Genomic DNA, 17,891 nt, shown 5'->3' on the forward strand with positions numbered 1-17,891 from the left:
AAGCAAATTGATTAATACTTTAATGGTTCAACAGACTGATTCTATGTATGGTAACATTTTTATGTTAATATTCCATTACCTTGTGATGTATACCAATTTCCATCAAATTCAAACACTGTTTTCTTGGAGAGAAGAAAGTTTATGAGACTCAGAAGGTAAATAATATTTACATGTCTATGAAAGGAGGAACTGATGAGATTCATAGGACCCTACTCAATGTTACAGAGTTCAAACAAATGCCGAAAAGGAAGGATCTCTGACCTGTTGAGCAGCCAGCAGCCTTTGGGAGAAGAGTCTTCACCTGCATGGTGGTAACAGAACTACTTCTGAGTCAATCATGCACCTGTAGTAACTCTTATCACATACTTTGCAAATAAGACTGATAAATCCATGATTTTAAAAGTTAGACTCAAGTGGAATTATTACATTTCTTTAATCTGTCTTCTTGCCAGATGGACAGTGACTAGAGACTGGATCATCTCCTTGGGATTTCACATAACAGTTCAGCATGGAAACATGAATGTACAATTTATATAATTCAATATGGTAACTTTAATGCAATAAGCAGAAATTCCTTTTAGTTCATTTTGTTTTTATATTGTGAATTATATCAAATAAAATATACAAAAAGAAAGATTGACAAAGCTAGACATTTACAGATTCATTGTAAAGTTAGTATAGTTTTGCTTCTATTTAAGTGTATACTTGTTTTTGCTAAAATAAATATACAAAAATAATAAAACTAACAAAAACATAACTCATATTCTTGATTGGATACTCATAAAAAATCTTGGTACAAATACAGAAAACTGTAATAGAGATTCAGCAAGTTTTGTGTTCCTCAATAAAAAGTCACCACCTAATTTAGATGAAATGTTTATGTACAGCATGTTCCCATAGTTGCTTTAGACACATGATTATATATAGAAAGACTTCACCATATTAAATTTGCAAAGCACTAATTGAGTATTCTTTTATAAATATTTATTAATTATACAAATTTTAAAGTAATCTAACAGTAAAAAAAATACAAATACTGAAAGTGAATGAAATGCTGTAACAAAGTCAAACGTCCAAATTGCTGTCATTGCTAGATCTCATTCAAATTTATAATAACATGTAGCAGATAGCTTGATAGTACATGGTTTCCATGTTTGTTCAAACATGGTATTAAGATCCTGGTGTATAAACATCATATACACTTGGTGGAATATGTTTTCAACTATTCACTCAAATAGTAGCAATTAAATGGATATTAAATGCGATATAATTAAATCCCTTTCAGTCCAGACTGACATTGATTCTATTCATTTCCACATAGGATGTATAGTTCATTCCCACTTATTCCTGCAAATTTCATTTTGGTTAATTGGTTTACAAGTTATGAATGTAGTAAACATTTTTTTTTAGTCTGAGAAACAGAGAGTTTCAAGAAACAAATCTACTATGAGTTCTATTATCATAATATACCTCTTTCATTGCTTCAATATGAACATTTATGCATCTGAGTATGTTACAGTATTTCTATTATTTCTAAATAGAAACATGCATGCTATAATGATTCATTAAGTTTTTGTTTGTTTTTATTTTGCAATGTATTTTAAACAATTTTATATTTGTGATAATGAATATAATGTTAGAAACATGAGTGCTCTATAACAATGCTCTTTCTCTGAGTGTAAAATGTCTTCAGAATAAAAAGGGTCTAAGGGAATCACAGTCATCAATAAGCACTTTGTGAGGAACATCTGCACATCAGACAATCTATGCTCAATATTTGCAGAGTTCTCTGTAGCTGTAAATAACATCTATTAACTTCAATGAATAATTAACTATTTTGCCTCCTAGGAAATTCATTAGGAACTGAAGATAAGCAAACACGGACATGTAAACATGTCAGATACCTTCGATATAAACAGATTACAGACACTGATGCATGCTTTATACATTTCATAACATGTTACTGTTATATATTGGCAAGTCGTTAGACAATGAAGATGGAAGACAATTTTTATGCAGAATGAATTAAATTTCTGATCCTTAAAAAGGCTACTGAGCTATTCTTGTAGCATGAATTGATCTCATCCAAAAAGGCCTGATCATACTAGCCTTTGGACATGAACTTAGGTCAATAATATACATGCTACTGCATGTCTTCTACAACTTCCCAATGAGGGAAAGAAGTGCGATTATTTCCATTATCATATTTGTATTTACTAGATACACTGAATGGAATTTCTAGCCAATTTTTACTAATTTCTATAGTTCACAACAATAATTTATTTGTACTCTTTTTGCTGGATAGACATTATTGCATGAAGTACACACAACATTTTAAAAGCTTCTTTAGAGAATTCTGAAAGAGAAGAAAATAATTCCATTGGCCAGAGTGCAAGAAATTTATCAGAGGTCCAATGAAAATGGTTCTGTTTCCAAACCTCCCCAAGAAGAACATGAGGTATTTGATCATTTTCTGGTCCTGTGTGTCAGTATATGAGTTTGTAGAGTTCAAACTCATGCCAAACTTTTCAGGTAAGACTACAATATGATGATTGTGCTGTTCCTCTGGGGCACCTATGGAGAGACACACGTCCACTCTGATATTTTTTAAAACAACTCTTGGGTCTTTACAACATGAAACTTACTGTCTTCAACTACAATTTCTAAAAGCTTTCTTATGAAATTTCTTTTGCTTCTAGGTAGAACTGTATCATTTACAAAAAGAACTTTATATTTTCTGACATAAACTTACTCTCCTAGTGATGATTTTATCTTAATATCAAATCAACATTAAACAAACACATCTATATTCAGATTAAATCAGATCTACAATAATCAGGAAAGCAATTAAATCCTAAGAAATTATGAGAGATATTTGTGTTTGTGTGCATGTGTGTATGCATGTTGACAAGTATGCATGCATATGCACATGTGTGTCCTTCTGAGTGGAAAGTACATATAAACATCGGTCATCTTTCCTAATTGCTCCAGTAATTGAATGTCAAGAACTGATGGTGACATTCCACAGGGAAGAGAGAAACATTGTCAGTAGGTTTTCCCAGGATCATTTCATGACATGGATGCATATTCCAGATCTTGGGTTTTATAAGAAAATAAAAAAATATATATTGTGGTAATATTTATTGATTGACTGATTTGTTTCCTAATTTTTTAGATAGGGGTGTTTCAATCCTAATAACCTTATTATATCATCAGCAGAAAACAATCTTTTAAATGATCTTGTGGTATATTGTTTAATCTTGTCATATTATGAATATATTTATGTGAAGGTAGTTCACCTTGGGAAGTCTCCATCAGTGTTTTCTATGATTTCTATTTTTATAATTTAATATAATTTTATATTCAGCTATCTTTGTCCTCAAAGAAATATCACGTAGGATTTCCCTCTATGGTATGAATATGTTTTATTACCATTGGTTAATAAAGAATCTGTTTGGGCAATAACTTAGCAGAATATACCTAGGCTAGAGGAGATATATAGAGAGAAGACAGAGTCAATGAGGTACCATTTGGACCCTTAGCCTTGGGACACTCCACAACTTAATAAAAATGGGCTAATTAAGATATAAGTGTTAGCTAGAAGTATGCCTAAGCTATTGGCCAAACAGTGTTCTAATTAATCTAATTTCTGTGTTATTATTTGTGTCCAGAGGGCTGATAAATGAATGAGCAGTCTTCACCTACAGAAATGTGCACATAACTTGGCAAGTGTAAAGCTGTAGTGATTTTTTACTCTCTTGTGTTAAACAGGTATTAATAGGATCAGGTTTCAAGCAGACTCCACATGCCCCAAGTCCAGGTAGTCAGTTCATTGGTATAAGGACATAACTAGGACAAATAACTCCTTAGGCTTATGCTTACTGTCTTCATTAAGTACGCCTAAGCATGAGCCACTTTCGTATCTGAAGGAAGCTGTGCTGTCAGGGTTGGTGGTGATATCCTAGTATCACTCTATCTTCACTATTGTCCTTGTTAGTTTCAGTATTATACTTGTTCTCAGCCACTTCGTAATACAAAATTCAAATGCAATGCCTCATACATGCTATCCTTTCTACAAAGTTCTTATTCTAAGGACCACCCACCTCCATCCAGGTCTAGTAAGGTGAGCATCCAAACTGCCTAGGATCCCACAAAGCCAGTAAGTGCAGGAAGATCAAAACCCAGTGCCATTGTTCTTGAGTTCTCAGTAGTCCTCATTGTCCGCTATGTTCAGCGAGTAAATAAATAAATAAATAAAGTTCTTATTCTATAAGGTCTTACCTCTAAAATGAATCTTTATTTTATATCATAGAGATTATGTGTCTGCTGGCAAATATGAAGTACCTGAGTTTCTAACAAATAATACAAGTGTGTCTGAACTGAAAACTTCAAGGTTTGGATTGCCTAAACTCATATGGCAATGCCTTCGAATGCAAACCACATTAAGGATCTATACGTGTGCTAAGAGGAGCCATCCATGTCTATCCTGAAGAAGCCACTGAGATGTTCTAGCACAGCCCATCTTCTATCTGAATTGTCCCTCTGAGTGTGGGACATTTTGGAGCAGAGGTTATGATGGTTAGAAAGAGAATGTATCCCACAGCACAAATGATTGAAAACTTGGTTCCCGGTTGGTCATGCTCTTTGGTAAGTTTGTGGAAGCACAGTCATTCGTAAGGAATTTCATAACACAAGGTATACTTTCAGTGTTTATACTCTCATTAAACTTCCAGTTGGGTTACTATGCTTAATATTTGGGGTTCAGTATATGGGTTTTTGGCTTTATGTTATGGCTACCATACTTATCTGCTGTCATGACTCTTCACCAGGATGGACCCTTATTTCTCTAGCACTAGAAGCCAAAATAAAGTCTTCCTTCCTTAAATCTCTTTGGTCATCATTTATCATCACAGCAATGGGAAGGTTTTAAAACTGTGCTTACATACATACTCACATGTTAAATTTGATTTTACTAAACTCTAACTATATGCAATTTAGAGTGAGGAAGGCCCATAGATTAAAGATTAAAACCCCATTTCATCTGAAATTTGTTCAAAATTTAGCCTATGTTTTGTTGTATGTAATTTTACTATGTTAAAATTAAAACTATCCTTTTCATTTAGACAGAAAAGGGAAGGTGTTGTGGGATTCCCTTCTGTATGCTGTGAATACCATTGGTTAATAAAGAACTGTCTTGGGCCTGTGCAGAGCAGAATACAGATAGGCAGGGAAAACTAAACTGAATTCTGGGAGGAAGAAGGCAGAGTCAGGAGAAGTCAGGTAGCCCTGTCTGAGACAGATGCTAAAAGGAATTAATGGGTTAAATTAAGATGTAAAAGCTAACCAATAAGAATAGAGCTAATAGGCCAAGCAGTGATTTAAATAATATAGTTTCTAAGTGGTTATTTTGGTTCTGGGTAGCCAGGAATGAACAAGCGGTCTTCATACAACAATTGGAGAAGTACCACATTGGAGTAGGAGGTGTATTCTGAAGCATTATTTAGTGCAGTTTGCCTGAGGCTTAAAGGTGGAGAAGTCACTGAGTGCTGCTCTTTCTGATAGGGTGAGACTGCCTGGGTACCACACCAGCCTTTACTTTGTTCCTTCACATTTGTTTATAGCTAACTCAGTAGTAGACACTGGGAAGCTTGTCAGGAAGACTTCCAAGTAGCTGCTGTCTTCATATTTTGTTCTCCCATTGGCAGTTCTTTGTACTGCTTCCTGCTTATACCACAATTTCAGCCATTTCATGATACTATTGTTTCTAAAAATAACACAGAAACAGACATGTCCAGTCACTTCACTGGGGGCCCTGATGAAGTCGAATCTGCAGTTTTCAAATGTCCTGTTTTTGTGGGGTGTGAAATGGGTAGATGTGGGAAAGAGGTTTTCTTCCGTTTGAAAGAGTAAACTCGTACAGAACAATTTTAAACTCAGGTCTGCTATTTCTAGGTCACACACTAAGAGGCCCATGAGGAACTCACCGTTAATCTCTGCAAAGATGTCAATAAAATTATTAGTCTCGGGTTTATGCTGCCCTTAGGCCAATGCAATTTCACTTTCCATACCAAATCTATACCATATTATGACCTTTGCTAAGTGTCCTACTATTCCAGATACGTTTATGAAAGTCAGTTCCTATTTGGTTTTTAAATCTGTCCTATGTACCCGTGCCATCAGAGCTGGGGAATGGACTTCTGCAGGTCAGCACTTGATAGACTGCGGTGAGAAAACTTTGCAGCATCTGAACTCTCGCAAATACAGTTACAGTTATCTGTGCTCTTATTCAAGGAAACTTTCCTTCACCTTCCAAACGCTAATCAAGATGAATGCAAGTTTTCTTCATCTTTTTTCTGAAAATGCAAAATGATACTGAGCTTTCTGAAAAGTCTGGTTTACATGGAGATGCATGCAAATATACTTGAAGGATTGTGGTGCTAAAGCCAAGGCATTCACAAGCTGTATATTATATGCAGGGTGCTGCAAAACTTAAGATAGGAAAGGCCTGAACATAATTCTTCAACGTGAAAGAGTAGAATATTAAAATTAGCTTAAGGGTTGATAGGTTAATAATCCTAAATACAACTTTAGTATTTAACTTTCCTCCATCATGTCAACATATTAAGGAAAATTTTATCACATGATATACATAGAAAAATTTGAAAAAGCACCGAAATACTTTAATGATGAAATCTGTATGAAATATATATATGCTTCTTCCTGGTAAAATATATTCAGTAGAAATCTATATAAAAGAACAATTCATAGATAGGAACTCATACACTTCCTACTAACATCAAAAAGAATGAGAGGATGTTCTTGCCCATCACTTATTTCTAATCATGCTCATAGTGCTTCCTAAAGAAATAATACTTTTAAGAAGAATTAAGCAAAGTGATAAGTGAAACTGTGTTTACAAGCAGGTAACTAAAGCATCTCTGTCAAAATACAAGGGAATAATCATCAGCAATGACACTGAAACTCTAGAAGCTGACTAGCAGTTGAGACAAGTGTCTATGATATAAAGCTGAATAAGTTAAACATTCTATATAACATTAATAAACAAATTCAACTTACACTGAAAACAAAACATTATTTACAGCAATGTACAACCTAACTGAATGTTTATGCATCAGTTTAACAAAATATAAAAATCAAGTATGAAACTGTTACAGAAATTGAAAATGATAATTGAAGACAAAACAATATACAAGAATAAACATATATAATATTGCTAAAATGAGACTTTTCATAAAGTGATCTATTATATTATATAAAACTCCTAAGAGTGAATTGCTCAATCCTTAGCAGAGAAGGATCTTCTTGACGTAGGTGGTAATGAATGCAGAGATCCAGAACTGGACAACATGCAGTGAGTGAGAGACTTTGGAACAGTGAGCCATAAATAGAATACCTTTATCCATTCCCTCCACTCAAAGATCAGGGATCTATGAGAAAAAGGGGGTGGAAAGATTATAAGAGCAAGAAGATGCACACAATTCCAACAAGACAACAATTTCTGTACAAAGCAAGCAGTTGTAAATGTGAACTCACTGAGACCAGGACAGCATACACAAGCTCTCAAAATATCAGCACTAAGGAGGGAAACTTGTTCCAATACGCTACTCCTAACCAAGACTCTGTTTGCAGCCAATAGTGACTGGAAGAGGGAAAATCCATTTTCTTCAGTAGAGTGACACTGGTTATTGCAACCAGAGTCCAGAACATGTCCTTGCTCAGAAATAATTGCAATTAGACTTCTTTTTTGTTAGTGGCTTTATCAGGCTTTTTTTGTTGTTGTTGTTAAGAGAAAGAACAAACATGAAGCTTGGAGTGTAGATCTTGGAGAAACTGTGGTATGGGAAGGATTAAGCTAGAAGTACACTGTATGAAACTCTCAAAGATGAATAAACAAAGTCTTAGAAACAAATTTACTTGATCATGGTGAGCTTTAAAAGATTTAGAAAATCTGAAATTGGAAGGTAAAACTTGTCAAGATTATGGGAGAAGTAAAATAAGGGGACATGGGGGTGGATTTGTTCAAATCCTGTTTTAGCTATGTATAATAATTCTCAAAAAATAAAATAAAATTTTGTATGGTTAGGAGAAAAATCTCTTAATTTTGAAAGTACAAACTACCATTAATTATATGGAACAATAGGAACTGCTCTCACAATTGTTAAATACAATTCGAATCTATCTTTGTAAGATGGATTGGTGTTTTCTTAAAAAAATAAATCTAATGTTACACACCTCATTTTATCTAAGGTATGCAAAACTGTATGTTCATATAAGAATCCATATACAGATTTACTTACAATGCTAAAAGTTGCTACAGTCAAGATCCTTCAATATGTGAATGGATAAATGTGAGACAAAAATAATGCACTATGATTTGGCACTATAAATAATTGGGGTTTGCAAGAAAGAAGAATATGGGATACTTAAATACATATTACTGACTAACATACATTAACCTAAAAAATAGTTTTACTGTAGGATTACCACTAGATGATCTCCTAAAATAGGCAAAGCTATGGAATCAAACAAACAGGAATTCTTATTCATTGCCAAAAGTCACTGGAGCAAAAGAATGAATGGGAAGAACATGGGAATTTAGTACTATAAACACACTCTGTACAAACCATAATGGTGTTTATATTATGATACATCTGTTCAGACTTAGGATAATGCAATGAGTGAACATTAAGAGTAATCAGCAGAGTGACCTCTTGGACTTGGTTTTCAACTTTGCTTGACAATGATTATCAGAGTTCATTAAGCATAACAAATGCATTTCTCTGCCAGGTCTGTGGTAATGGTGCAAGGCAGGGTAGGAGAAGTACAAGGGATTCTTTATCCTTCAATTTTGATGAAAAATAAAGGACTTTCTAAAAATTCATTTTAAAGAAAAACCCTGTACATGTTAAAAGATTGTTTCTCCTTTGCTCAGAGCTCCCCTAACACTGCCCTCCTTGCTATACAAATCCTAGAAGGTATTCCTTCCCAGTAGTCTCAGATCACACAACTTAAACCAATCATTGTGCCAGTATCTCAGAAATGACAGAATGAAACATTTGTAGGTATGTCTTTCTGTAAATTTTTTTCTCAGAATTTCACAGGTAAACATAATAATCAAGAACAATAAACTCATCAATCTCTCTATATAAAGTAGCACACAGATCATTCACTGTGCTGTTTTTATTGAGCCAAGCAATCACTTCTAATGTCATTCGTAGACTAGAGTGTTTAATCTCATAGTAAGCTAAAATGAGGTGAAAACAAAGATAAATTCATAAAATCTGAAAGGAGATGAGTAAGTAACCAGAGAAATAGAGGAGAAATTAAAAGGGATTTTGGAGGGCAAAGGTTTTCTTTTTACTCAAACCATCACACTATGGGAAATTTGTGGAAGATTGTGTGGGGGAAGTTTATATGGGTTATAGAATCAGATATATAACTTTGCTTAGGTAGCATTGGCCTGAGTTTACATCCAATTAAGAATAGAACAAAGATCAGCAAGAAAGAGTGCTCTAACTTCCAAGAAGAGTATGTCTAATAGAGAAAGTTAAGAGGCTAAGTGCCAAGAGAATGAAAGAAAGAGAAGAGGGGCAATTCTATATAATTGATGGAGGAATAGAAAATCAGCAAATAATAACCAGACAGGAACTGTTCAGAGCTGTATCTGAAGCAAGATAGTATGTCCACACAACTAAATGATAAATGAATTGTAATGTTAAATTTGAGAGATGGGCAAGAGTTACACTGTAAGCAATAGTTGAAACTGGGAACTGGGTAGTAGGGAAAAACATAATTTCTGCTACAGACATAGTGATATAGTGTTTCTTGATGTACAATGAAAAGATAAGAACATAGAATGTTGAATGGAAAACACACAGCTAAGAAACACTAGATGCACCCTGCCAGGTCAGCTGTCTTGCAGACGCAGCATCAGCAAATACTGCAGTTTGCCAGAATATTGAATTATTGTCTCCTTTTCTTTTCCAGGCTCATAACTGTAGCATGGTGGTCTGATTTGGCTTAATTTGGTGTAAGGAAAGACTGGCACATTATATTATTACCTCATTCTGATATAAACTTCCTCCATAGCATGCAGATAAATGAATTTTATTATGAATTAAAAATAAAATTGAATGAAAATTTTCTTTGGATAAGAGTAGAATAGGTTGGCATCAAAATTACATAAATAATAGATAAGAGATATGTAGGCAGGTAGGTAGGTAGATAGATGATAGATAGATGATAGATAGATAGATAGATAGATAGATAGATAGATAGATGATAGATAGATAGATAGATAGATTGACTGATTGATTGACAGTTCATAGGCAGATACATATGGAAAGATAAACATTCCAACAGCACAATTTAGCCTTCCAAATGTTGTTCTCTAGGTGGATTTAGATATACTTTTGAGTTGGTTAGATTTTTTTCAACTTGACTAAAGCCAGAGTCATTTTGGGAAGAGGAAGGTTCAATTAAAATAAAATGCTTTCATTTTATTAGCCCATAGGTAAGTCTGTGGGACTTTTTCTGGACTAATGGTGCATGTGAGAGGGTCCAGCCTACACTGAGCAATGCTACACTTTGGTAGGTGGTCCTGGATTGTATGCAAAAGACAACTTAATCCAAAATATGGACAAAAAATGTGTAAGAGCTATTAGTCCAAGGTCAGTGCTTCAGTTCCTGTCTCTAAGTTCATACCTTGAGTTCTCCCCTTGCATCCCTCACTGAGGGATGACAATCTGAAACAAACTTTCCCCTCACCTATGTTACTTTTGGTTATGATGATTATCACAGCAATAGAAAGTAAACTAATATGTTTCAAGTTATGGCTTTGATCTTAACATCCATAAGAAAATAAAATTTACGTTGATAATATTATTTAATATGTTCTCATAAATTATAAACATTCAATTGTTAAAAACTTTGAGGAGATTTTGCCAGCATATCTTTCTGTCAATCATATGTATGCCTAATGACTATGGAGGCCAGATGAAAGTTTCAGATCCTCTTGGAATGAAGTTACAGATGGGTGTGAGTCACCATGTGGGTACTGGGAATTGAACCTAGGTCATTTGGAAAAATAGCCAGTGCTCTTAACCTTTAAGTTATCTTTCTAGTGCTCAACTTTTAATACATAGAAATTGTAATATTAAACATATATATTAATCAAGACTATACATTAAATCATCATTTAATTCTTCTTCATTTGTATGTGGGAATTTAAACAAATCAAGAGTTATATATATTATCAAAATCATATTTCAGTTAGAAAATATTTTTATTTATTTAATGAAAGAGTATTTCAGTGTACAGTTCAGATTGACATTAAAGTCTGAATCCTCCCATGAAATCTTCAGAGTACTGTTCCATCATACCAATTGTCAGACATTTTAGTAAAATAAAAATGAAAATAAATGCAAATGGAAAGCAATCTCTGTATGCCTATCAGAAACATGATCCTCTTTGTTTAGTGCTGAGAAGAGGTCATAGGAACAGATTATGGAAGAACTGATGCACAGAAACAGTTAGGATGCTGTTCAAATGCAAGTAATAGTCCCATATTTCCAACAAAGCTTTGTTTTTCTCAGAATCTATGACTTGGGCCTATATATCAAAGTGTGTCATTAACAGTATAAAGATAGCTTTCATCTTATAATACATTTTCAAAAATCCTGTCTTTGTAAACTATAGCATTGGAAAATACATTACTTAGTTTCATTGGGAACACAGAAATTCTTGTTTTTTTTGATACCTGATATTAAAAAGCAATGATAAATTTTATTCTTTATCACATGAACCTCAATTTATTTTGAATCCAGAGAACAACTAAGAATGTATAAATAGAAGACAGTAGTGGAACTTCAGTGAGTCTTTGTGGGTAAGCCAAAGCCAGGATAGGAAATATCTTTTATCCAGCCCTATGTCAAGAGTAACGCTGGGTTCCTGTACAAACTCCTTCTGCAGAACAAGTGACATTTAAGCATTTGTTAGAATGATTTTTGAAACAGCTGACTGAAATTTAATGCTAGATTATTATCTATTTGATCATAACCTTTCACTGAAAATACATTTACAAATAAGTGAATGTAACAGACAAAGTCTTTCAGTAACAAAGTATAGCATCCACCAATATCTACATTAGGCGGCAGACATGTACAATGGTACAGAGAACTCACATCAAACCGTCACAAGACTGGCCTCTTTGACATTTATTGTAGCTGTAGATAAAGCTGTAATGCTGTCTTTCTTTCACACCTCAAGCTCACACTCATCTTTTCATTATAGTTCTGAATAAATAGAATGTCAGATTTATATATAGAACTTGCTTGAATGGTTGCTACATCAAAGTGCTGCTTTCTTAAAAGAGCAGAACTGTTAATACACACTGACTTAGAAACATCTCTGATAGCAAGGACATTTCTTTAGAGAGAGGGTGTGAGCTTGTGCAATAGGAGAAAATATGAGCTATGCTATACAATGCACAACTTTAGTATATACACATATTACCAAAGTTATATATTACATATTATATATATAAATCATATACAAATGCATATATGAATTTTAGGTGTTCATAGGTGAGCTGCGGAGACATATATGGATTGGTAAAAAAAAAAAGATCCAGGCCTGATGTTTTAAAACTGTAATTCTGGCACTCAGGTAGTAAGATGATGAAAAATTATCAAGGCCAGCCTGGTCTATGAGGCAAATATTAGACCAGTTTGAAGTACATTAGAACCTTTTTTGAAAACCAATTTAGTAAATTAAAAGTGATATGATGTTTAAACTAAAATTTATAGCTAAAGTTTCAATTGAGCCATAAAAGGGGGGAGAGGTTTGTTCAGAATTTCATAGTCATACTTTTTAAGATCACAATTAGTAAGCATCAGAATACTGCTGTAATTAATCAATTGAAGTCCCAGAGGAAACACTAAACTTTGAAGGCATTCCTGAGGAATTTAGAAAAGACCTTTCTTTGGAGATATTGTCTTGTACTGAGAGTCTAGGTTAGGGGCTCTCTGCATTAAGGTTACATATAATCGCTGTGATGAAAATCATGTCCAAAACAACTTAGGGAGAAGATGGTTTATTCATCTTGGCTTCCACATCATCGTTTATCATCAAAAGACATCAAAACAGGAAAATAAGCCAGGAAGAAACATGGAGGCAGGAACGAATATGGAGGTCATGAAGTATTTCTGATTGGCTTGCTCCCACGGCTTGTTCAGCCTGCTTTCTTAAAGAATTCAAGACTGCCATCCTGGGGATGGTGCTACCCACAACACTCTGTGGCCTCCCCTAACAATTCCTAGTTAAGAAAATGCCCTACAGCCTGATCATACGGAGACATTTTCATAATTGAGACTCCCTCCTTTCAAACGACACTAGCTTGTGTCAAGTTGACATACAACCAGCCAGTAAAGGGAATAACCCATAAGATCTTTCCTGCATGTTACAACCGAGCAGTTGATTTTTGTTTGTTTCTTCGGGGTGCTAAGTAATTCTTTTCTGTTATGAAGATTCTTTCATGGATGCTATTTCTTTGTTAACCTAGCAGAGCACTTTACTGTTTTAATTCTGTTCTGGGACATAAACTAAGTAAACACTCTTTAACTGTTCTCTCTTCCTAAAACACACATTACAGGAATACAGAGACATGCCTCCCCTAAACCTAAGGAGACTCTCTTCTAAAATCTTCTGCCAGAAGGGGTAATATTCCAGAAAATTAAATACAGTTTATTTATTCTCATCTCATGGGACATATTTTCAATGTAGATTGGTAAGACAGAGAGTCATTTATTAATTCAACAGATGTTTGTGATGTAAAGGGCAATTGAAAGAAAATTTATTTTTTATCTCTCGGTGTTATTATAGAAATCTGAATAAGGCTGATTAGAATGTACACTAGTTATGAGCACTTACTGCTGTTCCAGAGGATGTGACTTTGTTCACAATTCCAGCTCCATGAGATTTGACAGCTCTTCCGGCTTCCATGGGCACCCACACACATATATGACCAACCTTCTTTTAAACAGACTTTTAGTATATACATATATGTGTGTATATATAATACATATAATCTCAAAACAGAAAATATATCTGGACAAATGAAAATACTTATACTTGGGAGGGACATGCCCCTGTTTTGCTTAGCAAATCAAAGTAAAATATTTTACTCTAATTTCTCAAACTATTGAGTCATAAGCATTCATACTCACAATTTAGTATGCACAGCATTTTTCAAAGCAACTTTGATTATTACATTAAACACATAAAAACAAATGGCAAAAATATACAGGCTCAATACTTTTGATGGATTAAAAGACTTTTCTCGATATATCTCATCACAACTCTTTGATAAATACCCCCTCTTCCTTAGCACATCTGTCACTTATCTACTCCATTACCAAAGTCTCTCAACTTGCTCCCCACCCAATGCTTCTATTTTTGTCTCTCTTACAAAAGGAATTGATTTATCTAACTACATATATCTATCGCTCATGCAACTCAAACTATTAATTGCTTCTTTTACCAATTCTTTCATAGTATGTCAGGTCAATTAAAGGCTCTCTCTCATGAATGTTCCTTCCACTTAACTTGGCAAGCTGTCAAGTCTCCAGATGTGATAGAGTTATGTATATGATTTCCCAACATTTCTCCAGATGTGATAGAGTTATGTATATGATTTCCCAACATTTCTTTCCTCCTTTACAGATATCATCGCATTTACTCTTTTTGCGGCAACAAGCTTTCCAGGAGTTGCTATTAGGGGCAAAGCAAGAGCATAGATGTCTTAGAGCATGTACAGTGTCAACTCAAGTTGATCTTTAATTTTCCACTTCAGTATCTTGAGATCTGAGTTACAGCACATATATTATAAGAACAGGCAGTTATAATCTAATATGTTATACAATTTCAATGATGACCAATTTTGCCATCGTTTCATAAGAACAAATTCATACAACACCAAGCATTGGCATCATCAAAGGCTTAGAGATAAAGTGCTATAATGTAGCTCTAACATTAAACACCTCTACAAACTACCAACCATCTTATAGCCTTGATTTATTTGCACTACATAAAGATAAACCACCTTTATTACAATGCTTTATGAGGATTAAATAAGAATAATCCCCTTAAGGCTGTAGGACACAGAAAGTTCTCAATGGGATGTTAATGACTTCCTTTTGCTATACCATCTTATCAGCTATTCTTCTGCTTCAAAAAGATATCTGAAACACATTTGGAAATAGCAAGAAACAATGTAACATGTACACAATTGGTGCTGCTGCATCACTGCGGTAGAAAATAGGAACTGAGATTTTTAAACTGTCTTATCTGAAATGAAAAACTATGTTTTTATATAGAGAAGAACTCAGAAGGAGGATGATTTAACTTGATCCACAGATAGTACTTACTAGTTACGCGATTTTCAGAGAGGTCCTTTACTTCTTTGATTCTTCATTTCTTCACCTGCAAAAATGAGAACATTATACTAGGTCTATGTTCTTTTGATATAATTAAATACATGTATTTATTCTGTGAATAAAAGTTTACTAAAAAGCTAAATATAAAAGCATTACAGGTAGAAAAGCTCTGAATGAGACAAAAAAATCCATCTCCCATTCTCTCTCAAGCTCTCTCTTATAACTGAATAAACATGCTAATAGAAGATTTCATGCAGCAGTAGAAGCTCATCACTTACTTACTCCCAGTCAGAAAGTGTGTGTGTGTATGTGTGTGTGTGTGTGTTTGTTTGTTTGTGGGTTCATGAAGCATAAAATCTAACTTATGTATTCTCTAAATAGAAGAGTTTTGGAAGCTACAAGAGTTATCTTACCAGGTACTCTGAATGCATTTGTTTTTGAAAACTAAAAGTTCTTAATGGAATTCTACCATCCTGCCATTCCAATACATACAAAATAAAATATATCCTCAAGTTATAACTTGGAACAAATGAAAGTGATAAAAATTGACATTTTATAGTTTAGCAATCATGTTTGTGTACAATACTTACTTGGATAAACTGTGTATCAATAATTTAAACATAAGTAAACATGTCCAGATGACTGCCGTACCACAGAATGTTTATTATAAAAATCTAGTGCAAGATGTTAAGTATATGCTTTGGAGTCAGATAGAGGGCTTTTAACATTTTAATGGAGTCTGGAAAATTTGCATCACTAAGCAATTAGTTACTTGTAAAAGGCAGATAATTATATTTATCCTCCTGCTTTTGTTTCTACTTTGTAATTATTAAATAATATTTGTTATAGGAAAACATGAGTTCATTCTGAATACATAAATTATATTATTATTTCCCAAGTCCTGAATCTAATTCTATACATAGTGACCATTGCTTTGGCACAGAGTGCTAACAACTCAGATTTTTAATGGCTTCTTGCACAGTGGTCTCTAAGTTTCTAACCTTTTGAAGCTGTTAGAACAAAGTCAAATAATGATACTGCTGTGACATAAGTGTATGCTAGAATCAATAGATTGTGCTTCTTGGAATAAATTGCAATTAAAGTGGTAGTGCTTGATTGCTTGACAGTAGGCAGTCTCTCTGGCACAAAAAAAAAAACCCTGATGTTTCAGTCTACTTCATAAACTAATTAGTATGAACTTTATATGCATTTCATCTAAGAACCATCTATTGATATTGACACCTGTTAACATCATGACTGAGCCATTGAATTTGTTTTTTAGTTAGAGATACTATTGCTTGTTTATTCCCATTTATAGCAATCATTTCACTTATGCATGATAAGAAGACATTTATTATATTTCTAGGTGATAATCCTAATAATTGTAAAATTTTAGAATTTAGACTTTCAGCCTTTCTACACATTTAATAAAAAATGAATTACTAACTCAGAAATGGAAAAGGCAAAACAACAAGTTAGTGAAAGATTCATATTGCTGAATATTCCTTGCAATAGAAAATTCTTAGAAGTAACTGATATCCAGGCTAGAACACATGACAAAACAGACTTTCATTAAAAATTTGAATAATCAGCCGGGCGATGGTGGCGCACGCCTTTAATCCCAGCACTCGGGAGGCAGAGGCAAGCGGATCTCTGGGAGTTCAAGACCAGCCTGGTCTACAGAGCTAGTTCCAGGACAGGCTCCAAAGCCACAGAGAAACCCTGTCTCGAAAAAACCTTAAAAAAAAAATTGAATAATCAAAAGACAGAGTGATAACTATTATCGGGAAATGAGAAATGTACCTTCTAATGTATAACATTTTGTATTATTAATTTAAGCAATCTCTGTTTAGTGTCATATTCAATTTGCAATAAATTCCAGCATAATTTTTAGTGAATATTAGAAATTTATATGCTAAAATAAAATAAAAAATCTTTGACTATAAATTCAAGCCACTTAATGTGTGTTTTTCTCTAATATATATTCATTTACTGCCATATCTGTTACGTGGAATTTAATAAATGTTTGTTTGACGAGCAGAAGAAAACGTGTATTTCCTCCCTGGTGTTACTAGTTCACAATATTTAGAAAGATGATCTCCAAACAATAACTAATAAAAATAATACTGAAATAATAATTATCACAATTTATTGATATGTATCATGTTTACTTACTGAAACATATCTTATCTCATGTGTGTACAACCATAATAATAATATTTCCATAAATTGCCAATACGCTTTTTGGTTATTGTATTATATGTGAGTAATAACATACATATCCATATATTTGTAAAATAATAAGTATATTAAAAGTATAATTTTAACACAGACAATTTTTGCAGGAACTAAACCTTATATGACAGATATGACAATAAATACACACAGCTTCACATCTTTTACAAATGATATGTATATTTTTCTTTTTTTCTTTTT

General features: G+C 33.6%; 1 long non-coding RNA gene across 1 annotated transcript in view; it reads right to left on the minus strand.

Annotated features, from left to right (window-relative positions):
- Window positions 1–17,891, minus strand: part of LOC113456646 — a 793,133-nt gene that overhangs the window by 494,508 nt on the left and 280,734 nt on the right. The window contains exon 2 of the long non-coding RNA XR_003377403.1: window positions 15,447–15,501. This is a non-coding gene — a long non-coding RNA (uncharacterized LOC113456646). The remainder of the gene's footprint in view (window positions 1–15,446; window positions 15,502–17,891) is intronic.

The sequence above is a fragment of the Microtus ochrogaster genome, chromosome 10, assembly GCF_000317375.1.
Source record: "Microtus ochrogaster isolate Prairie Vole_2 chromosome 10, MicOch1.0, whole genome shotgun sequence".
NCBI classification, from domain to species: Eukaryota; Metazoa; Chordata; class Mammalia; order Rodentia; family Cricetidae; genus Microtus; species Microtus ochrogaster.